This window comes from Hyaena hyaena, unplaced genomic scaffold (assembly GCF_003009895.1).
Source record: "Hyaena hyaena isolate Hyena2069 unplaced genomic scaffold, ASM300989v1 scaffold_649, whole genome shotgun sequence".
Taxonomy (NCBI): Eukaryota; Metazoa; Chordata; class Mammalia; order Carnivora; family Hyaenidae; genus Hyaena; species Hyaena hyaena.
The window spans coordinates 226,458-251,567 of record NW_024081280.1 but is presented as its reverse complement, the minus strand read 5'-3'; the positions used below and the strand labels follow the sequence as shown (position 1 = coordinate 251,567).

General features: G+C 37.3%; 2 long non-coding RNA genes across 3 annotated transcripts; one reads left to right on the top strand and one right to left on the bottom strand.

The window, feature by feature from the left end:
* Positions 1 to 505: 505 nt before the first annotated feature.
* LOC120219779 lies at positions 506 to 5,502 on the bottom strand. Of its 2 annotated transcripts, none has more exons than XR_005525389.1 (5): positions 5,303 to 5,502; positions 5,082 to 5,170; positions 3,655 to 4,018; positions 2,217 to 2,354; positions 506 to 716 (listed from the first exon to the last, which is right to left on the bottom strand). It is a non-coding gene; the product is annotated as an uncharacterized LOC120219779 (long non-coding RNA). The 2 variants fall into 2 exon arrangements; XR_005525390.1 differs by having other exon boundaries at positions 3,655 to 3,972.
* A 163-nt stretch (positions 5,503 to 5,665) lies between these two features.
* On the top strand, positions 5,666 to 23,688 carry LOC120219780. The gene is made up of 4 exons (XR_005525391.1): positions 5,666 to 5,738; positions 8,621 to 8,723; positions 21,864 to 22,024; positions 23,147 to 23,688. It is a non-coding gene; the product is annotated as an uncharacterized LOC120219780 (long non-coding RNA).
* The last annotated feature ends 1,422 nt before the right edge of the window (positions 23,689 to 25,110 follow it).

Sequence of the window (25,110 nt, the reverse complement as noted above, 5' to 3'; positions counted from 1 at the left end):
CCTTTTTGCCACCTAAAAATCTCATCTTACATTATCAAAGAATTATGACATATAATAACCATTTATGGAAATAATACTCAGAAGATCATATTAGGACTAATAATAAAATATTAACTACAATTTATAAAATGTACTGTATTCAGTACACTACATGAAGTATTTTAGGTACATATGTGATACATTTTACAAGTACAAGTACTTGTATCTATAATTATCCCTGTTTTATTTTTTTAATGTTTATTTTTGAGAGAGAGAGAGAGCAGCAGAATGCAGGCAAGGGAAGATCAGAGAGAGAAGGAGACACAGAACCCAAAGCAGGATCCAGGCTCTGAGCTGTCAGCATGGAGTCTGATGAAGGGCTCAAACTCATAAATGGCGAAATCATGACCCAAGCAGAAGTCAGACACTTAACCGACTGAGCCACCTAGGAATCCCACATTATTCCTGTTATACAAATGAGAACAAGGAGATATAGGAAAGCAAGAAAATCATATGAGATCTAACAATAAGTGAAAGAATTTCAATTTTTATTCAAGTGTGTCTGATTCCAAGGCTCTTGGTCTCTTGACTTGAACACTGGGCTCATATTCTGGTATTCTGAACCTTTAGGATTTCAGGATATAGTCTTCTGTTGGGCTAAGGTAACATAGCCTCTTTATACATTAAGATTTTTTGCCAGATAATCAGATTGCCATTCTTAGCCCTGTTTGCAAAATCTGCAAAGATAAAACATGTTACTAAGAAAACCAATTTTAGAGCAGGTTGGTTAATGGCAGAACTCTAACAAGATCCTTTCTTAATCTGTGACCAGTACTTAGGTATCTCTAACATGTAAGAAAATTGGTTCCTGCAGAAGCCAGTAACAGAGAATCTTACTGTTAGAGGTAAATTTCCCCTTTTTCCAACTGTCTCAGAGTTACCTGTTTCAAAGATGTCCTGTTCACAGCCTCAAGTCTGGAGCCTAATTAGGCCAGGAGATATTCTATGGCCTTCTTGCCCCTAGGCATCTTGGTGGCCCTCTTCCCATTTGGGGACACAATGGCCTTGTTCCCAAGGAAGGCAATACATATCTTTCTCCCTGGCTCTAGGAAACCAAAGATATGACTTGGAAATAGCAAATCTAAGCCCCTTCTTCTTTTGATAGCAAAAGCTCTCTCATCTCTGGGGGCAAGTGCAGTGGGGCACCACAAGATAGGGGAGACTTTAACTCTTTGCCTGTCTCTGCAAGTCTGTAACTCAAGGCTGCCTCTTCTGCACTCTTGAGGTCTAGCTACATTCTGGTCTTTAAGCCTCAATTACTTTAAGGATATAAATATGGAAAGCACATGTAAAGCCGGCAAACATCTAAGAGATCAGTCTCAGAAATCCTCAGAGACTCTTGGCGAGAGGCACAAGAAAATTGAGTTCTTGTCTTTCAAATCAGTCTCAGAAATCCTCAGAGACTCTTGGCGAGAGGCACAAGAAAATTGAGTTCTTGTCTTTCAAGGGGGTTCAAGATCGCTGCAGAGTCAAGCACTCATAGAAAGAGAAGACACTATCCAGCCCTTTGGCTTCTACAATCAGTAACAGTTTCTCACAACACGTGAACTATGAGAGCTGGTACAAAAAATGTTAACATTAAGCAATCAATTACGTGTGTTTTCATGTACACCTGAGTTTCACATGGGTAGGAGCCTTTATTTAAAAAAAAAAAGTTTCTTGTGTGTGTCTTTATTTTGAAAGGGAGACAGATGGTGATCAGGAAGAAGGAAAGAAAGAGAGGAAGACACAGAATCCAAAGCAGGCTCCAGGCTCTGAGCTGTCAGCACAGATGCAGGGCTCAGACCCACAAACCGTGAGATCATGACCTGAGCTAAAGTCAGCTGTTTTAACTGACTGAGCCACCCAGGCACCCTAGGTAGCAGCTTTTAAAAGAAGATAACTTCCCACTCAATGACAGTTGAAATTTCCAGGAAACCTGCTTTAATTTTGAAATCTTAAGAAATATTTAGACTAAATATTCTCAGAAATAATTGCCTTGAGTAGCTATACATTTCTATAGACCACTAATTTTATTTTTTCCCTGGATAAAAATCTATATGGAAGCCAGTGCCTCAGTACTTTTCCAGGAACATCCCTGAGCTTTGATAAGCATTCTAATCAGTGGCAGGAGCCACCACCTGGGTTGAAATCAGATTTCTAGATAGGCTTTGATTTCCCACTTAGGGGGGACTTACAGATTATCCAGCAACGGCAGGCAGCTCCTCTGCGGTAGCCTCCACTCTCAGGCCTCTCTTTGCTTCTTTACAACTTTTTCTAGCCTAAAGGCTTTTAATATTCATTCACTACCATTTAATTTTCTATGTATGTATTATCTGAGGAGAAATAAAACATGTCTTTTACTTGCTTTTTCATCTACAGGAATGCCATTTGGACAGAGTGCTCTCTGTTTTCTCCAATCAAGATGTTAGCAGAGGCCAACCTGGCTCAGGTCAGCATACCAGACCCAGTAGCTTTCCATCCGTCACTGTGTTTCAGTCTGTTGCATCTCAGCTCTGTCCTTACAACCCTACCTCTCCTCTAAAGGGATCTGTGCCCCTCTCTCCCAGAACTCCCATTCCTTCCTTTCTCTTTTCTTTGTGCTCTGAACCTTCTTTCTCCTCTGTTCGATCATTAGTTATCTCAGCGGTTTCAGTTTTTCTTGCTGTTCATTTAAGACAGAGTGATTCCTGGGTATCTGTACCCAAACATCACTATTCTATTTCCTTGTTAAATTAGTATCTTTTCCCTTATTATTTACTGATGTCCTGGTGCCCCTGGAATAGTGAGAGTAGAAAGTGCTCTCTCAAGACAGGACCCATAGAACAAATGGGGAAAAGCTTCAGCTGATACACACTTAAAAGAAATTCTTAGGTTAAATTTCAGATCACCCTCAGTGTCTAAACTATAATGACTACAAAAGTGGTGAGAGTATATATACAATATATCAAGTTCTTCTATTTTATTTTACTCTTTAAGTTTGATCTTCATGCTACACTTTTTTTTTTTAGTGGAATATGTTTCAGTATTTAACTTAACCAGCAACTGGAGTGACTTACCCCAAGTCTCACAGCCATTATATGTATAAGAAGTGTTTATGCCGAAAGATGGTTTGGGATGCAAGGTGGGGGGGTGCTCTACATTCAAATCTTGAGGGACATTTCACTCTGTGTTTATCCAGGCATGCTTTATGATACCCAGATTTTATCTGAGGAATTACCTATCCAGAGTCCCATTTGAAATCAGAGCCATAGTTTCTTATCCCGTCCCTCATGGCATCTATAGCCCTTCTGATTCCCTTCGTCAATCTTTCTAGTCTCCTTCTCTCTCCACCTCATTTTTTAAATATCTTCTGCTTAATAGCATGCCTGTTTTGTACTCATGGTCCTAGTGAAGAACAGGAAATAGTAAAACCCTGTTTCAAGATAACCTTGATAAGTTCCTGAAAATGTTTCTTCCTTAGGTTAAACTGCACTGTCCTCAGTAATTTGCAAGGTATCTCCAGTATCCTAGGAAACCAGAGAACAGCAAGCTGAGAGTTTTACTTGGCCACTGAAAGCAGGGCAGGATCTCTATTGGAAGCAGTGGGTTTGCTGAACCCAGTTCAGAGCTGTTTCTGAATCCTCAAGCCCTTACCTTATTTCCTAATGATAGCCACCTTCTTTTCTCCTTCCTGTACGCTCCTCTCAGAAATGGAGATGGGGATGGTGACAGGGACACGAACTATCTGAAGTAAATCTTGCTCTCTTCAAACCTTTGAGCTGAGAGTAGCAGATGATGTGTTGTAGGGAGGGCGTTTCCACCTATGCCCTTTGCTCGATGTCGTCCTTTTCCATATAGGCCTCATCTGGGGACTGAAGATGTATAGCTCACTCAAGTAGCCAGCAGGGAGGGAACTGCCCCTCAGGACACCAGGAATCTCTCTTCTTGTGTATTAAATCCTCCCTGTAACTCCTCTGCATGGGATCTGTGTATTATACATTTTGTAGACAACTCCTCCCTTTAATGGTTAGATGGAGGGAAGATATGGGTATTATAGGACATAAAAAGAAGAATCAATCATCTCCACAATTATGGTGTTTTTTGATCAGGCTACCTCTAGGAGCTATAGCATGGGAATCATCTCGTACCCAAGTTAACTAAGAAAAAAATGGAGAACAAATTTTGTGTTCTCTCTCTCTCTCTCTCTCTCTCACACACACACACACACACACACACACACACACACACACAAGTATTGAATAGTTAGAAATTATTAGGTACCATGCTAGAGACTTGTATATTCAGACTTCAGCTTTGGTGAAAGCCTGGAATTGGCAGGGAAGATAAATATTTTCTTCTTTTATTATAACTACCATCTTTATTCCCACCATCACTGGTAGGAATCAAAAACACAGAGAGCCTTGTTGGCCAGACCACTCCTTTAGACTGGGTCAGAGACAATATGGTTTCTTATGAAAGCCCATGGAACTCTGATGTATGCTCCATTCTACCCCCTCCCCATACTTTCAACTCCCAGCATGACAGTTATCTTTGCCTATGACAGTTGAATACTCAGTCCTCTCTGCTTCCAGCAAGTTCTCTAGCTTCACCCACACCCCCCCCCCAAATCAATGTCTTTCTTTTGCCATTCCCCCTATTCCATCACATTCCCCATCTAATAGACTCATCAGGTAGGACATTTCTTTCCCTCTGAGAAAATAGCCTCATGACATTGATATGACCCAAAACCAGAATAAAATATATATCTTATATCTACCTACCTAGCTACAGTTTACCCCAGTGATACATAATTTCAGGTTTTACCATATTGGCTCTTATTGAAGATAATATTTCTTGATATCTAGGTTTGCTCCTGACCATTCTTTTAAAAGTCAAGATATTCTAATCTCACTTTAGGCAATAATTTTCTGGGTTGCATTTTCCTCTTAAGATTAGATGATTTCTCATGCTACTTTCCACTTTCCACATCATCACAGATGAGTAAAGGTGAAAAAGAAAATAAACCAACATAGAAGACAGCATCCTTCACTCAGGTAATAGTGAATACATGGCAAAATTACCTCATAAAATTGTGGTGGGCGTGGGGCTCCTACCAAGGAGTACCTTGGTTATTTGTCAGTTCTGTTTCCCTAGACATAACTGATCTCCTCTGAAAGGAAAATGATAACGTTAGCCTTTCTCCACTTAAGTGACTTGGTCTTCTATACTCTCTTTCTCCTCATTGAAAGCATATCTCAATCTGTCCCCATCTCTGCCCAAGAAAGGATGCCCCAAAACTTACTTCCAGACAGCAGGAAGCTTCTCTGATATCCTCAACTTTCAGATGCTTCTCCATTCAAAAGCATTTCATTGCAGCTGGCTTTTTAAGGCAGGGTACACTGATCCTTTATCTAATCTGTTAACAGTGCTCAGATAGGTGGCTGACCACAGTTCTTTTTCCAATCCTCTAAGACACCATGGGTGCCCCAATTTCCAGTCATCCTTTACTCTAGATGGCAGTTGGGGCAGTTGGAATATTGCCAAGGGTCCAGGAGCTTTCTTTACCTCATCAGTTACTCCTCAGGATTCTGCCATCCCAGATTAAGTTTACATAAACCAACCAACTGCCTCTGAAAGATATTTTCTTAAAGGAAATGCTCACTCTTAATCACATGCTTAACTATATCTGTATTTGCACATGCATGAATTTTTAAGCTTAAGGAAAAACTATCCTCTTGGTAAGAAATACCCTAAACCTTTCTATCTTCCTGCATGTCACTTAAGGGAACAACCCCTCACTAAATAACATAACTTTTCCAGTCACCAAAATGAAATGAGTGACACAACTGTTTTTCATTTATATGATTATAGTAAGAGAAGAACTTATTTTTGTAAACACTACTATACTATTGCACCAACAGTACTATATTGAAAAAAGATTTTATTAAAATCCCATCATATTCACAAGCCACTCTCATTATTTTTTATCTCTTCCCATTTTTATCCTAAAAAGGAGATATTTGTGTATATTTTAAGTAGCATATGTGAAATTTTAAAGCCTTCATTTCTTTATGTTACACCTTCATGTCATGACAATATTCCAAGTTTCAATGATTTGAGTGAAAAGTATTTTTCAATATGAGAAACATTATGATGTTTATATTCCATGTTAGTTTTCTTTTCTTCACTATATTCTTCAGCTCAGTCCTCAGAAACTACATCATGAGAGTTTGAATATTTTAATAACCCCAAAACATCTCACCCACAACTCTAAACATTTATTGCAGCTCTCATAGCTCATGAAATCAAGCCCCGTGTCAGGCTCAGCACTGAGCATGGAGGCTGCTTAAGGTTCTCTTTCTCCCTTCCTCTCTTCCCTCTCTCTCTTTCTCTAAAAAAGATATAGAGTATATGTATAACAATTCCCATTGTGTAGTGCAGTGAGAAGGAAAATTAATGAGGGTTCCCAAGGTAAAAATGGTAAAATTATTTTTCTTATTTTTTAACTAGTAATAAAATTTAATTTTAATTTTAATTTTTTGTTTCAAATTTTTATTCAAATTCTAGTGAGTTAGCACATAGGGTAATAATTGGTTTCAGGAGTAGAACTTAGTGATTTATCACTTACATACAACACCCAGTACTCTTCACAACAAATCCCCTCCTTAATGCCCATCATCCATTTAGTCCATCCCCCACCCACTTCCCCTCCATCAACCCTCAGTTTGTTCTCTATAGTTAAGAGACTCTGATGGTTCACTTGCCTCACATTTTTTTTCTCATCCCCTACATTCATCTGTTTTATATTTTAATTGCCACATGAGTGAAATATGGTATTTGTCTTTCTCTCACTGACTTATTTCACTTAGCCTAATACTCTCTAGCTCGCTCCATCCACATCATCGCAATTGACAAGATTTCATTCTTTTTGATGGCTGGATAACATTCCATTAAATACATACCACATCTTCTTTATCCATTCATCAGTCAGTGAACATTCTGGCTCTTTCTATAATTTGGCTATTGTCGATAGTGCTGCTATAAACATCAGGGTGCATGTGCCTCTTTGGATCAGTATTTTTGTATCCTTTGCATAAACACTGAGTAATGCAATTGTTGGATCAGAGGGTAGTTCTATTTTTAACTTTTTAAGGGACATCCATACTGTTTTCTAGAGTGGCTACACCAGTTTGCATTCTCACCAACAGTGTAAGAGGGTTTTCCTTTCTCCACATACTTGCCAACATACGCTGTATTCTGAAGTTGTTAATTTTAGCCATTCTGTCAGGTGTGAGGTGGTATCTCATCGTGCTTTTGATTTGTAGATACTAACTGTTTATCTGATATGTCATTTGTAAATATCTTCTCCAATTCCGTAGGTTGCCTTTTAGTTTAGTTAGTTGTTTCCTTTGCTGTGCAGAAGTTTTTATCTTGATGAAGTCCCAATAGCTCATTTTTGCTTTTGTTTCCCTTAGAAAAATTATTTTTCAAATCCCTAGGTTAAGGCTCCAACTTGTTCTAAAGAAGAGCATGTGACTATTTAGTCAAACTGTTTTTACTGAACTTTCCACATGTTTTATCTTACAAAATCAGCAATTCCCAAACTAATATCTAAGTGTCAGTTTGAAAACACAATCCTCTCCTCAGATCTTACCTTTGGTCTAAAGAAGAAAGCAAAACGTTAAAACTATCTTTTATCATGGAAACCACTAGACAACTTCACAACTTTATTTCATAAAATATTTGAAAGTAAGAGAACATGCTTCTAAAAGTAAATATACAATATTTTTAGAATATATATCTATATCCATATATATCGATATCTCATCTTTACAATATAGGAAGATTCAAACATATATAGACAATGCCTGTCATAATGTCACAACAAACCACTCTTCTTGAACTTGCAAAATGAAGAACTATCTGATCTCTAGAGTAGAGGGGAATGAGTCAAGTTCAGCTTGGCTCAATAGCAAAGCCATTGTATAACAAGACAAAATTAATTTTAAGAAAGTCACTTGTTTCTCACATTTATCTCCCACCCCAACCCCTCTTCAACCTCGTAGTTTTATAAGGCAATCAGACAACCATGTTTACATTTCAGGAACCACAGCCTTTTTTTAAGTTTTTATTTAAATTCCAGTTAGTTAACATATAGCGTAATATTGGTTTCAGGGTTACGATACAGTGATTCAACACTTAGGAACTACAGTCTTAAAAAAAAACACTAAACAAAGCTTTCAGAAGTGGGGTTTCACCTAAACTTTATGAGTGATGTGTCCATAGGCAGCACTACTTTCCTTCCTTAGAACTAATGGAAACAGATTAAGAAAAGTAGAAAGAGAAGGAAAACGAGATTGTCTCTTTTCCCAGTTAAAAAGTGACTGGTGTGAAGTCGTGGCACCAAGAAAAATAATGGACTAAGTTATGGTGTTCTTTACTTACATAACAACTGTTCATATATTTATATAGTCGTATCTATGATTCCTCTAAGGGACGTTATTAGTTCCCATAAGGTAGTATAAACTGTTAAAGATGTTGGCTGGTGCTGAATGGAAGATGAGGACTAGAACTACGCAGGTAAGAACCCTTGAACTAATACTTAAAACTTGAATTTCAGAGAGGAGAGAATGGGTGAAACCAGGTTAGTTCAGATCTCTGCTTTTGAATACTGGTCTTGGGATTTGAACTTAAATGACATCCATCTTTCTAGGAGTGCTATGGTAAGTAACAATAAAATGCTGTTTTAGGGTTCAATTCTAAATTTTGAAATTTTTTATCCCTTAGTATGGACACAGTTTTGAGGGAATTTGCAAAACAGCATACCTTACCATTTTGCTGCATTTTCCAGTTAGTGGACTCAGGGCACTCATAGAATAAGTGCCATACACATGAAAATGATGAAGGAAGAAAAAAATAAGAAAAGTGGCAATATTTAAAATTAAAGGTGAGGTTTTTTTTTTTCCTTTAGACTATTTCCAGCTTTGCTTAAGGTAATATGCCCAGACTTTTTAATTTCACCTGTAAAATGTTTTTGTACCCTCTTCTTATTGCCCCCTTCTTTGCATAAAGGCTCTATAAAATACACATTACTGTCAATATATCCTTTCTTTAAAACCACTAATAATTCTTTGTAATTATCTGATTTCATCTTATGTATTGATTTCTCTGCATATTCATGAATGTATGTATAGGCCACTTAAATCTTCATTTTCTCTCCTCATTCATGTCTATTTTCTATTATTTTTGTAAACTATTTTCTTCCTGTACAAGAGAAGAAATATCCAAATGATTTGTCACGCTTTTTTTTTCCTTCTGAAAAGGACAAATAAAATTATTTTAAATTTTAAAAAAGGAAAGTAGCCCAATTGCTTGGAAAGTGATGAATTATATTTAGTAATCAGCAATATCAACTGATGGGTCTGAATTGAACCTATGTTATTATTATAGAAATCAAATTGAGTGTGTTGTACTCCCTGCACAGAGGCAGGATGGATCCCATAATTGGCTGGATGTTAAGACTGAGAATGTCACACATGCACCAAGAGTAGAAGAAAATGTTTTCAGGGTGCCCGAATGGCTCAGTCTGTTGAGTATCAGACTCTTGATTTGAGCTCAGGTCATGATCCCCAGATCATGGGATTGACCATGATCCATACTGACCATGGAGACTGCTTAAGATTCTCTTTCTCTCTCCCTCTGCCCCTTTCCCTTGCTTGTGTGCTCTCTCTCTCTCTCTCTCATCCTCAAACTAGGAAGGAAGGAGGGAAGGAAGGGAGGGACAATGATTTTACCCAAGCACCTCCAAATATGGCTTGAGACAAGGTAAAGGCAACTGGCTTGGGGTGTTACATGTTACAGTGACTAGGGACACAGCTGGGTTAATGTTTGGGATGGGGCTGGGGTTGCATAGCATTCCTTCTCCTACAGGAGAGGACACTTCACCTCTCTTTCAGATGGCCCAGACAGAAAAGGGGAGTAGTGGGGCCTGAAATCTGTCAGCAGTCAAATGTCACACAAGGAATGGGGATCTTTATTACAAGTGACAAGAAGATTACTAAAGAGACTTTGAGAATGGAAAAAGCTATAGAAATTTATGGACAATGGGGCACCTGGGTGGCTCAGTCAGAGACTCTTGATTTTGGCTCAGGTCATGATCTCACGGTTCTCAAGATGGAGTCCTGTATTAGGCTGTCACCCCAGAGCCTGCTTGGGATTCTCTCTCCCTCTCTGCTCCTCCTCTTCCTCTCACTCTCTTTCTCAAAATAAACACTAAAAAAAAATTTATGAACAAATAAAATAAATTGGCATTGAGTTCAATGGTTACATGTGATTGATTACATATCACCCTTTCAATATTTTATAATTGTCTTCTTTATATATTTAAGATATAGATGTGAAGGTTATTAAAGCTACTAAAGAGGCATCTCCACTCTTAATTATCATGGCTCATTAACTCACATGACTGGTTGCATAGTGTCTTTTTACTCACTTATCACTGAAGGATCAATGAGAATAAAATACTCAGAGGAAAAAAATTCAGTTGGGAACATGTGCTATATTAAAATATGACTTGTGTCTGCTTCTAAAGGGCTATCCTTACACTAGATAGCAGTTTAGTAACGAGAAGAGCCATACCGTATTAATATATGAGTTAGAAAGTAGTAAATTAAAAGTGCTGGGAGAATTTGTTAGAGCATGAAAAGGGGAAAAAACTTCTTAGATTCGTACCTCATATTAACGGTGATGGTGATTCCAGATTGAGTATAAATGTAATTTTTAAAAGCTTCAAAGCTGAGACTATTCAGCTAACATAAACAGAAAATATGACATCCCAGCTTAGAAATCAGCACCCTGGGAGATGGCAGACTTGACTACATGAAAACACCACCTGTGCTAGTAGTAGTACTGGTGATAACGATGAAAATAACAATAAAACTCCCATTTATCTATTTACTTAATAGGTAATGGAGATTAAGATAGAGTTACAAATTTTCAGGTATAAAAAGTCACGGAGATGAAAAGTACAGCATAGGGAATATAGTCAATATACTGACTACACATACATATGTGTATGTTATGCTGTAAGAATACAGTCAATATATTTTTTTTTTAATATTTTATTTATTTCTAGGACAGAGAGAGAGAGAGAGACAGTGTGAGCAGGGGAGGGTCAGAGAGAGAGGGAGTCACAGGAATATAGTCAATATATTGACCACATGTGCATATGTATATGTTATACTGTAATAAGACTGTAAGGTGACACATGTTGAGTACATACATCATGGTGTGTGCTGAGCAATGTATAGAACTGTCAAATCACCATGTTGTGCACCTGAAACTAACATAACATTCTATGTCAACTATACCTCAATGACAAAAAATAAGACTAAATCTCCCACATCAAGAGGTAGTTGTAATTAAAGAAAAATAACAAACTGCAAAATGTGTACAATTAACATTTTAGGTACTTAGAGCTTAAAGTTTATAATAAGAAGACATCGGTAGCTGATTAGACAAAGAAAAATTATAAACCATTTTAAATGAAGAAACAAAAAAAATAAGAGGAGACATGATGATCTCAATAGAGAAAATAGAAATGCAAAAGAGAGAGAAAATACTGGCACAGCAGTTTGCAACTACAGTAAGTGGAAAAAATTATATAATACTCTATCCAGAGAAATGAAAAGAGATGGACACCCTCATGTGCTGCTATTAGAAACATGAACAGGGACATCTGAAGAAGCAAGTTACCAAAATACCCCCAGAGCTTCAAAATCTATACTCATTTAGTCCCAGTGAATTTGACTTCTGGTAATAATTTAGGGTTAAATAAAACACAAATCTAGAATAAAATAACTTCATGAACAAATATGCAAGTTATTTATAATGCAACTTCTTATGAAAGATATGCATTAACATCCAATATTGGGTAAAAAGCAAATGCTTTTTAAAAATCTAACACATATCCATTACATGGAATGCAATGTCTGTATTAAAATAGCTGTTATGAAATTATACAATAACATGAGAATTTTTATCATAGATTTCTTAAATGAAGTACACATTTGAACATTAAGGATGATTATTAGAATGTCGACTCCCCAAAATGATGGAGGATGTTGTCACTGTTGCTATTGTCATTGTAGCCAACTGCCAAATCCCCATCATATAAAACAGAGCCTGGCAACCAGGCTGGCATTCAACATATATTTACTTAATTAATTACAAAGATGTTCTGCATAGCTTTAGCCTATGGAAATAGACCAAAATATTATCTACCATCATCAGTGTGTAATGAGGTTTTGGACATTGTCTTTCTCCATAACTGCCTATCAGAACCTTTTAAAATTGATTTGTGAAAATAAAATTACTTTTGAAAATAAGGTAGGAGAAGAAGGGGATGGAACCAATGTGCCTTCCACCTTCATACTGTGAGCCAAATGTCCCGAGGTTTACATGGGTTAGGGAGTGCCAAGCACATACACAAAGGCAATGGTCCTGGGTTGGCAGAGAGGAAACACAATATTCATTACGCTAGTCATGATTTTAATTATTAGACACCAACAGAAATTTCCAGGAGGGGGACCAATACAGTCCCACCGGAACAGATACCAGTCACTGTGAACTTGAATACAGATGTCAGGGCTGGGCAAGGGACCACTTCAATCCCCTGGCATAAGGCCATTTAGGACTACTCCCTTTTGGGACTGGAGTAGGGAGAAGAAGATACAGAAGAAATCTTGGAAACTGATTCATCCCTAAAAGCCTGCAAAAATTATCATAGTGGAATGGGTTTACTAAGTTGGACAAACACAGTTAGCTGCATTGTCCAACTAATATGTAGATAAAGGTTTTACAAGAAACATAATGATCATTTATAGAAAAAATACATAAAGATGTGCTTTATTTACAACCTTTAATATGAGAAAATCTGTGACCCTGCTATTCAGGAGGTGTTTTTTTATCATATGATTCCAATACCTCCAGTTATATAACTATGAATAATATCTCTACAAATTTAAATTTAAAAGTTGTTTTAAATAGTCTTATGTAATGAGAGGGATGAAATATTGTGTTTGTAGCTGGTTAAAGAAGAGAAAGACTATGGCTATCAGGCCTTCTTTGTGAAAGGACATAATCAATTTTCCTGCAGCAGGCATTTCCACATGCCAGGGTTGGGACTGAATGCATAAATACTACATATCAGTCTTCAGTTTCTATGCTTGGACCAGACAGGCTCATAATTTTTCAGAGATACAGACATTTTTGATTTGAGTCTTACTCTAAATAAAAGAAGTCCAAATTTACCAAAGGGTATGATCTGGAAACTCAGTATTTTTTAAGGATGGCATGGACTATTATCAGGGAGAATGAGTGTCCTCCCTTATGATGCCATCAAGAACAGACTGTGCAAATTCTTAGTGGAAATATGCAAGGAATTCATGCATGACAGGTCTGGTTACATCTGGATCAACTAGTGATCTTATGATTCTATATTTATGTCCTATTGGCTTTATTTAGTTTAGAACTTAACTCTATCAAACTAAGCATTTTTAAATATCTCAATTTTAGCACTAAAATTTTCGGGAAATTTGGATTTCATGAAAATGAGATGATTATGCCACATTTTTATAAATAAAAAAGTGTATGTATGTGTTTGTGTTTGTGAGATTGTGTGTGTGTGTATGCTTGTGTGAGGTATAACAAAGGGAAATACTATTAATCATTTTAATTAAAGCTAAATTTAGTTTAGATGGCTTTAAGTATTGAAACCAAGAATCTCAATTATTAGACTATAAGATCCTTCACTGTACTTAGGACAGTGCCTGGTATGGTGTAGGTGTGTGTGTGTGTCTGGGTGTGTATACTGATAAAACATGGTACAACACATATTAAAATTTTTTATCTACTTGTTCCTTCCTGTTTAGTAGGCATGACTTCTTTTTTTTTTTTTTGATGAGCTTATTTATTTATTTATTTTATTATTATATTTTTTTACAAATAGTTTATTGTCAGGTTGGTTTCCATATAACACCCAGTGCTCATCCCCACAAGTGCCCCCCTCCCTGCCCCATCTCCCCCCTTTCCCCCCACACCCATCAGTCCTCAGTTTGTTCTCAGCATTCAAGAGTCTCTCATGGTTTGCCTCTCTCCCTTTCTTTCTCTATTTCCCTTCTTCTTCTCCCCCTTGGTCCTCTGTTAAGTTCCTCCTAATCCTCCTATACATGCAAACATATGATATTTGTCCTTCTCTGCCTGACTTATTTCGCTCAGCATTACACCCTCAAGGTCCATCCATGTTGCTACACGTGGCCAGATTTCATTCTTTCTCATTGTCATGTAGTATTCCATCATATAGATAAACCATATCTTCTTGATCCATTCGTCTGTTGATGGACACTTAGGCTCTTTCCATGTTTTGGCTATTGTGGAGAGTGCTGCTATGAACATTGGGGTACATATGCTCCTATGCATCAGCATTTCTGTATCCCTAGGGTAAATTCCTAGCAGTGCTATTGCTGGGTCCTAGGGGAGTTCTATCATTAATTTTTTGAGGAACCTCCACACTGTTTTCCAGAGGGGCTGTACCAGTTTACATTCCCACCAACAGTGTAGGAGGGTGCCCGTTTCTCCACATCCTCGTCAGCATCTAGAGTTCTCTGATTTGCTCATTTTAGCCACTCTGACTGGCGTGAGGTGGTATCTCAGTGTGGTTTTGATTTGTATTTCCCTGGTGAGGAGGGATGCTGAGCATCGTTTCATGTGTCTGTTGGCCATCTGGATGTCCTCTTTGGAGAAGTGTCTGTTCATATCTTCTGCCCATTTCTTTACTGGGTTGTTTGTTTTTTGGGTGTGGACTTTGGTGAGTTCCTTATATATTTTGGATATTAACCCGTTGTCTGATATGTCATTTGCAATTATCTTTTCCCATTCTGTTTGTTGCCTATTAGTTTTGTGGATTGTTTCCTTTGCCGTGCAGAAGCTTTTAACCTTGATGAGGTCCCAATGGTTTATTTTTCCTCTTGTTTCCCTTGCTTTTGGGGATGTGTCAAGTAAGAAGTTGCTGTGGTGGAGGTCAAGGAGGTTGTTTCCTGGTTTCTCCTCTAGGGTGTTGATGGTTTCCTGTCTATGTTCAGGTCCTTTATCCATTTTGAGTTTATTTTGGTGTATGGTGTGAGAAATTGATCTAGTTTCAATCTTCTGCATGTTGCTGTCCAGTTCTCCCAACACCATCTGTTAAAGAGGCTGTCTTTTTTCCATTGGATGTTCTTTCCTGCTTTGTCAAAGATTAGTTGGCTGTATACCTTTGGGTCCAGCTCTGAGTTCTCAATTCTGTTCCATTGGTCTATGTGTCTGTTTTTGTGCTAATATTATACTGTCTTGATGATGACAGATTTGTAGTAGAAGCTAAAGCCTGGGATGGTGATACCTCCCGTTTTGGTTTTATTCTTCAATATTACTTTGGCTATTCGGGGTCTTTTGTGGTTCCATACAAATTTTAGGACAGTTTGTTCTAGTTTTGAGAAGTATGCTGGTGCAATTGTGATTGGAATTGCATTGAATGTGTAGATTGCTTTGGGTAGTAATGACATTTTAACTATATTTATTCTTCCGATCCATGAGCATGGAATGTTTTTCCATTTCTTTGTGTCTTCTTCAATTTCTTTCATAAGTTTTCTATAGTTTTCATCATACAGATATCTTGTATCCTTGGTTAGGTTTAGTCCTAGGTACTTAATGGTTTTTTGTGCAATTGTGAATGGGATCAGTTTCTTGATTTCTCTTTCTGTTGCTTCATTATTGGTGTATTATAATGCAACTTATTTCTGTATGTTGATTTTGTACCCTGCAACTTTGCTGAATTCTTGGATCAGTTCTAGTAGGCTTCTGGTGGAGTCTGTCGGGTTTTTGATGTAGAGTATCATGTCGTCTGCAAAAAGTGAGAGTTTGACTTCCTCTTTGCCAATTCTGATGCCTTTTATTTCCTTTTGTTGTCTGATGGCTGATGCTAGGACTTCCAGCACTATCTTAAACAACAGTGGTGACAGTGGACATCCCTGTCGTGTTCCTGATCTCAGGGGGAAAGCTCTCAGTTTTTCCCCGTTGAGGATGATGTTAGCTGAAGGCTTCTCATAGATGGCTTTGATGATGTTTAAGTAGGTTCCTTCTATCCCGACTTTCTCTAGAGTCTTTATTAAGAAGGGATGCTGTATTTTGTCAAATGCTTTTTCTGCATCTATTGACAGGATCATATGGTTTTTATCTTTTCTTTTGTTTATGTGATGTATCACACTGATTGATTTGCGAATGTTGAACCAGCCCTGTAACCCAGGTATGAATCCCACTTGATCTTGGTGGATAAATCTTTTCATGTGCTGTTGGATTCATTTTGCATGGATCTTGTTGAGGATTTTTGCATCCGTATTCATCAAGGATATTGGCCTGTAGTTCTCTTTTTTTGCTGGATCTCTGTCTGGCTTGGGAATCAGAGTGATGCTGGCTTCATAAAATGAGTCCGGGAGTTTTCCTTCGATTTCTGTTTTCTGGAATAGCTTGAGGAGAATTGGTATTAATTCTGTTTTAAACATCTGGTAGAATTCCCCAGGGAAGCTGGGGCTCTTATTTGTTGGGAGATTTTTGATAACTGATTCGATTTCTTCACTAGTTATGGGTCTGTTCAGATTTTCTATCTCTTCCCGTGTGAATTTTGGTAGTGAGTGTGTGTTTAGGAATTTTTCCATTTCTTCTAGGTTGTCCAATTTGTTGGCATATAATTTTTCATAGTATTCCCTGATAATTGCTTGTATTTCTGGCATGACTTCTTAATATTGTAAAGTATTATGAAAACTTCTCTTCTATCTTGGATAGCTCCAATGTTTTGATTTACTCTCAAAAAATAAAACAAATTACAAAATAAATTAATTAATTATGTCAAACTTATTAAATAGCCATACTTTGTCCTTAATTTCAATTATTCTTTGGCTCAATCAATATTATTCAATATTATTCCATTCAACATGCTATTGAATGAAGCATGGGAAATCCAAGATTATTATTAATTCTTTTCTCTTTTCAAAATATTACAATTTAGTATATATGTAACGATCTATACTTAAAACAGTAGTTCACAGTATTATGTAACACAGATATGTTACAGAAAGTATTATGTAACACAGATTTGATACAAAAATATTGTATTCCTTGACATAGAATAAGGATGATTTTTCCTTTCAGAGAATGGATAATATGTAAATGAGTACTGGAAAATAAAGAGATTCTTGAATAGCCACTTAAAGAATCTGTAATTTACTTGATAAGTAATGAGCAGGCTTTGAAAATGGTAGAGCAGGAGATCAGTGTGCAACCTAGGTAATTAATGTAAATTTACTTGTGGGACTGAAGTAGAAAAAAGCTTGGTCAAAAGGAATCAGACAAGAATTCTCTGTTAGGAGTAGTTCCAGCAGAAGCTGATTAGTGCCTGAGTGATGGTCATGAGACAAGACAAAGAAAGAAAGTGGCACAATTAAGAAGAAGGCAGCCAGACTTGGGGGTACTTTTTGCTCTTTGGTAAGAGAGAATCGAATATAACATTTGGTTTTTGAGACACAAGTTTCACTTTAGATTTATTAATTATCATCTGGATGGAAATTATGTTTAGGATTAGGTACTACGTCAGTTCCCTATTGTTTTGTAACATATTCCTACAACCTTAGTATCTTAAAACACATTTATTATCTTTTAGCTCTGGAAGTTAGAAATCAATCAAACTCACTGAGTTAAAGTCAAGGTGTTGGCAAGGTTGTTTCCTTCTGCTGACTCTGAGAATGTTTTTGTAACTTTCTCAACTTCTTGATGTCATCTTGAGAACTCCTTGGCTAATGGTCTCTTCCTGGTTGATTTCAACGTATTATTTCTGTTGTGGTATCTCCTATTCACTCTGATCCTTCTGCTTCTTTTTTATAAGAACTCTATAATTACATGAGCCAACTTGAAAAATATAGGCTACTCTATTCATCTCAAGATCCTTAAATCAATCACATCTGCAAAGTCTCTTCTGCCATATCAAGTAACCTATGCACGGGTTCTGAGGATTAGCACATGGACATCCTTGGGGCCATTATTCAGCCTATTAGAGCCAAGGAGTCCTGTGTTTGGGGAACGTGGAACTTGAGACAAAGACTCGAGAGCTGTTAACATGGTCTGAGAAATGATACTCTACAGGCAAATAAGATCTCCAGAAAAAAGTACTAAAGAGAGTTATGAAAGAGGCATTGGAGAGCCTATAGTTAGGAGGAAGAAGACGAGGAGTTGGAGTAATGGAAACATTTAAGTGGAACCTGGCCTGATACTAGTCAAGTAAGTTTTGTGAAATGATTTGATCAACTTTGGCAGCTAATGAAAGATTATGGTGAGAGAGCCAATAAAATCCACTGAATTCAGCCTAAGAATTTCTGTTGCAAAGCACAGTTGTCGGGATTTGAATCAGATTGATGAACACTGTGTTATGAAGCTGAGAGTGTAAATTTTGACATGATCTTGGATTACACTCAGTGACAGCTCTTTTAGTTGCCAGTTGTGTAATCAGTGATAATTTATGTGAAAATCACATTCATGAGATTTAAAATGGAAATAATGATACCTATGTTGGAGGACTGTTATGAGAATAAACAGTCATAATGATTGTGAAAGTGTTTAGTCCATTGTCAACAAATAGAGGTTTGCTACTGGCAAGAATGGTATTATAGAGTTTTTAAAACATTCACCCTTTTTCTCTGATATAAACAAAAAGTTTTAGCAAACAAAAAGAACATTAACAGAGGAAATGACACAGGATAATACATTATTAAAATAAGTTCAGCAGAAAATATGGGGTGGGCTTGTTGTAGATGTCACTGAGGCTATCCATTTTGTACAGAAATGTTCAGAGGCTGAGAATGGCCAAGATTAATCTTGGCAAAACTTAGCAATTTAGAGGTTCTAGTAAACCATTCTCCTGCTTCTAAAGAAATGGAATGTAGGGACTGTTGACTTTTGTGATTTTTAGCTAAAGAAAAATATCAATAAGTAGGAATAGTTTAATACTCTGACACTATTATTTTTAAGATTTATGAAAATAAGGATTAAAGAAACATTAAGTGGGAGAGTTTCTGCGGATCATCAATAGAGATGGCAATATAGACTGGCTATAAAAGGAAAGAAGATGTAAATCACAAAGGGGTCATACTCATTAAAGACCTATTCTATATTAAGCACTTTTCTGGTTTCAGGAGTATATTATTTAATCCCCCCCAAAAATCTTTGAATTAAACATTATTACTCCCACTTATTGTGCATCTAGTTAAAGAAGCTAAGAAACATACCCACAGCCCCAGGCTAAATGACAGAGCCAAAATTTGTGTGTTTTGCTTAAATTTCATGTTTCCACTCACATTCTCAATCAAGTGCTGAAACCATGTAGAAAATTGGAAGTGTAAACAAAGTAGAAATTTCTTTTATCCAGGGCCTGAGGATATCATAAGCAACCATAGAAAGGCCAGAGGTAGAAGTACAGGTGTTTATTAAAGTTAGAAGTTATTTAGGTTATCCAAAAAATATTTTGCCTTTGTAAAATGATTTTTTAAAATTGTCTGAATGACAGTTATCTAAGAACTCCTTCCAGGAACTCTAGCATAAAAAACCTAGGTTATATTTTGCTTTGGTTAACATTTCAAGATGGGTAATATTTGATCCTTAAATAATTTATGTGTATTTGTGAAAGGCATTACTGGAAAATGATTAAAATAATCTCACTAAATGATTGACATTTGTCCTTCAAGACCCTACTGAAAATTTTACATAGGGCAAACTGCCAATAAGGACAGTATTTCAGAAAGTAGAGAGAAGTTAATCTCTACATTAAGTTATATTTAGTACTAAGTCAGTTTGTATATAACCGTTCTATTACTTTATTATTTTTTAATGTTTATTTATTTTGAGAGAGAGAGAACATGTACAAGGGAGTGGGGAGGGAGAGGGAGAAAAAGAATCCCAAGCAGGCTCCCATGCTATCAGCACAGAGCCTAAAGTGGGGCTCAATCTCATGAACCGTGAGATTGTGATGTGAGCTGAAATCAAGAGTTGGATGCTTAAATGACTGAGCCACCAGGCGCCTCTGATTGTGTTTTATAACCTTCTTTCATTTACTCAGGATTATAGAGTTAATTCTAGGCTCTTGTGATATGATTTAGCCCTTTCTAAGATAGCCCATCATCTTGAATATTCTCAGCAAGCCGTATCAACTGGCGCTGTCTTCTCCAGGAAATCCTAAGTGTCTTCCATCATTGGCAGCTTTCAGCCCCATTTTCTCTGTGAGGAGTTCTGTTCACAGGAATTGCCATGCTTGGTATTATGCGGTCTTGACATCCCACCCACAGATGACTGTATCTCTGACAAACTTTTGACCTAAAAGTTACCATCAATGGATTTGTATGGAAGCAGAGATAAGGAGCAGCTAAGTCACCAAGTAATTGAGCATTCAAGTAGTAGTGTACTAATGGCACAAAAATGTTTAAATAGTTGGGCCAGTTTAATACTTTTTGAAGAACCTATAAGTTTACCATTCAAAGCTGCCTCTAGTAATTTAGTGGCCAACTCAAACACATATTAAAAAGTCATATTTAAGTATCAGAGAGAGTCTTATTTTTGCTAAGCCTTTAAACATTTTCTGGGATCATAAGTGAGTATGGTAGATAACAATTTTTAAGACATCTATCTGTTGTTTAGATTAGTGGAAAATACTGGTTTACGGAAAAACAAAAACAAAACAAAAAAGCATCCTTGTACTTGTTTCCATTGTTGTTGTATCTCAGTATTGATTCAGGCTGAGAACAAGGCTGAATTCTCTGCTATTTAAGGATAGATGGCTTATGAAAATTGTAGGATAGATCATTGTAAACATTCAAAATTCCAAATGTGAGGGAAACCTGGGTGGTTCAGTGGGTTGAGCACTGGACTTTGACTTAGGTCATGATCTCACAGCTTGTAAGTTCCAGCCCCGCATCAAGCTCACTGCTCCTAGTGCAGAGCCCACTTTGTATCCTCTTTCTTTTTGCCCCTACCCCGCTTGCCTGTTCTCTCTAATAAATAAAACATTCAAAAAAATTCCAAATACCACATTTTATGAGGTGAATTGTGTTCCACCACTTCCCCCCGCCCTCAAAAATCTCAGATACATTACAGTCTTAACCATCAGTACCTCAGAATATTACCTTATTTGAATAGAATGTCTTTATGGAGATAATCAAGTAAAAATTAGGTCATTAGAGTGAGTTCTCATCTAGTATGACCTTCTAAGTATGCCCTTATACAAAGTAGAAATTTGGACGCAGACACCGACACAGGAGGAAGACAGTGTGAAAAGAGAGGGACAATGCCATGTCCAAGCATGGAATACCTGAAGCTACCAGAAGCTGGGAGAGAACTATGGAATAGATTCTTGGCCACAGCCCTTAGAAGGAGCCTGCCCTGTTGACACTTTGGTTTAGGGCTTGCAGCTTCTAGAACCGTAGGAAAATACTTTTCTGTTGTTTTAAGCCACCGATTTTATTTTACTTTGTTATAGCAGTCTTAGAAAATTAGGTCATCAGGTTACTGTGTTTTAAACATGAGTGTCTATCAGAAAAGGCACTCGTGTACAGCTTCCTGCCTCCAAGCATGGTCATGTAAGAGTGACCTTAGGCCTGGAACATTTCCTTCCTGGGAGAAAAGACCCCTCATAGCCTTGCAGGGCTTGTCACTTTGTGAGGGAATATCTCTCGCTGTTATAGATAGGGTGTATACTACTTGTTCTGCTTAAGCGTGTGCATATCTGTGACCCTCAGGCATGCCACAGGCTATCCGGATTTCAGACACAATGGAGGAGGAGTCAATATCATTCTACTGCAGTACTCACTGAGCTGTGTGCATCTACATTACCCCTATTGGCTACAAAGTGGATCTGTTTTCCATGGATGGAACAACCAAAGCACTGAAAAGTGGCTGGGTATTTCTTCTCTCCTCTTGCTATAAGTAAATGTTGTACCACTTGAGCCTGACATGCATAGTATCTATTCTCAGAAACCTTCAATCATTTTCTCTGAATTTCACTTATCTATTTTTTTAAATGTTTATTTAGAGAGAGAGCATGCATGTATTCGTAGAGGGCAGAGAGAGAGAGAGAGAGAGAGAGAGAGAGAGAGAGAATCCCAAGCAGGCCTCATGCTATCAGTATGGAGCCTGATGTGGGGGTTGATCTCAAAAGCAGTGAGATCATGATCTAAGTCATAATCAAGAGTTGGATGCTTAACCAATTGAGCCATCCAGGCACCCCTTATTTATCTATTTTTTAACCATGGCCTCACAATCTGGGCACCCAGTGAACTGGAAAACAGCATCCAAAAGCTTGGAAACACCTGAAGGCAGCATTAAATAACAGTACAGTAATTACTGGCCAAAAGGACCATGTCTTGTAATGTTGGAGTCATCAGAAATGCTGTCTGACCTCTGCCTGGATGTGTGGTAGTCAAATAATATTGTCTTCCTTAATCCCTGTGTATTCTTCCGATAAAACTTCAATCCTTATTTTATGTCTAAGCCAATTTTAATGACTTAATTGATCTTCCTTCCTCCTTCCTTCCTTCCTTCCTTCCTTCCTTCCTTCCTTCCTTCCTTCCTTCCTTCCTTCCTTCCTTCTTTCTCTTTCTTTCATGAAACATGGCAATTCGTTAGCAAATGTGCAAAGCTACTCCCCTGGTGGCTAGAGTGGTGAGGGTTAGGCTGGAGAAACAGGATGTAAGAAAGTCTTTCTCTCACAGCTGTGGGGAAATGCTGAAATCAAGTAAGCATGTAGACAGGAGAAAGACGCATGCCAGAGGGAATCCAAAAAGACTGTCAATACCAATGATCCAAGAGAGAGAAAGAGTTGGATTTGGAGAAACAGATCAGAGACAACAGGATATAAGTGTAGAGCACAAAGTCTAGAGCAATGTCTCTCAAACATAGGCTCACACTAGGACAGCCTGGAGTGCTTTCCAAAGCAGCCAATGCCTAGGTTCCTTCCAGACATAATTAAATCAGAATACCTGCAGGTGGGGCTTCGGCAGCTCATTTTTTTACATTTCCCCAGGTGCTTCTAATGTGCAGCCAGAGTGGAGAATCACTGAGCTAAAGCAAGTACGGAATTTTCATGGGCAATTATGCCCATTTCCATTTTCATGGAAAAAGTGGTACTATTATATGCCTCTGACTTCTTGGCTGATGCGCCAGCTGTAAAAATCTGAGACAACTGGACACATTTAAAAGTACTAGGCAAGATGCTGTCTTCAAATTTAATTCTCATGTTAATGAAGCTACAGATTTTTTATGCTGTCAAAGTTAATTGACCTCTATTATTTATGTGTAGAAAATTGCTCTACTTAATGAATCCAAAGAACATAATTTTACATACAACCCTGGATTTTAATTCTTACCATTAAGTCCCCTGTCCTCCAATATCACTATACTTTTCCATTGTAAAATATTTAAGTAGAAGAAGAGCCATAAAGCAAAATACAATAAAATCTCATGTAGCCATAATAATTTTAAGAATTAAAAACGTTACTAACACAGGGGAAGATTCCTGGGTACCATATCTCAATCTCTTTCACTTAATCCTAAAAATAAAATCCATCAGCCTGAATTTAGTGTTTGTCATTCCCATCTGTTTTTTTACTTACATTCTCCTCTCAACCTTGTTTTTGAAATCCATTATTGTTAGTATACATAAGTTCAGCATATTCATTGCTTAAGTATAGCATCATATAGTTATATCATGATAATTATTCATTCCCCCACTAATGTGATTTAAGTTATTTCCAGATGTTGTTTTTTAAGATAGGTTTACTGAGATATAAGACATGTATTTAAAAATTCCTTTTAAAAGTGTACAACTTAAGTGTTTTTTTCAAAGTTTTAAAACCATCACAACTATATGATGTTAGAGCGTTCTCATCACCCAGAAGATATTCCATATTCATTAGATGCCCCTCCATTGCTTTCATTGCTAAATACCTGGCAACCACTAATCTAGATTTTGTTTCCGTAATTTTGCCCACCCTGGACATTTCCTATAAATGAAATCATATAAATGTGGCCTTTACTGACTGGCTTCTTTAAAATAGCATAGTTTTCAAGGTTCATCCCCACTTTACCATGTACCAATACTTTATTCTTTTTTTATTACGAAATAATATTCCATTGCATATCTATGCTATATTCGCTTTTTAATGTTTATTTATTTTGAAAGGGTTGAGGAGAAAGAGAATGGGGAAAGGGAGGGAGAGAGAATCCCAAGTAGGCTCCATGCTGTCAGTGCAGAGCCCAATGAGGGACTCATTTCACGAACCTTGAGATCATGACCTGAGCTGAAACCAAGAGTCAGATGATTAACCAACTGAGCCACCCAAGTGTCCCTATCTATGCCACATTTAGTTTATCATTCATCACTTGATGGACATTTAGGTTGTTTCCACCTTTTAGCAACTATGAGTAATGCTACTATAAACATTAATGGACTGGGGCACCTGGGTGGCTCAGTCAGTTAAGTGGCTGACTTCGGCTCAAGTCATGATCTTGCAGTTCACGGGCTCAAGCCCCACATCAGGCTCTAGGCTGACAGCTCAGAGCCTGGAGCCTGCTTCAGATTCTGTGTCTCCCTCTCTCTCTCTGCCCCTCCCCGACTCATACTCTGTCTGTCTCTATCTCTCAAAAATAAATAAATGTTATTTTTTTTTTTAAATTGATGGGCAAGTTTTTGTGGGATATATGCTCTCACTTCTCTTGGGTTTATACTGCTGGATCATTTGGTAACTCTGCTTCATATTGTGAGGAATAGGCAAAATAGTTTCCCAAAGCAGCCTATTTGAATTATCACCAGCAATATACTCCACTTTCTCAACATCCTCAACATTTATTATTGGCTTTTTTTTTTTTTAGCATTCCAAGTGATTATGATGTGTTTTGGTGTTTTATTTTATAATTTCCATTTCTCTAATGATTAGCAATATTGAGTAATCTTTCGTGCACTTGTTGGCCATTTGTATGCCTTTAGAG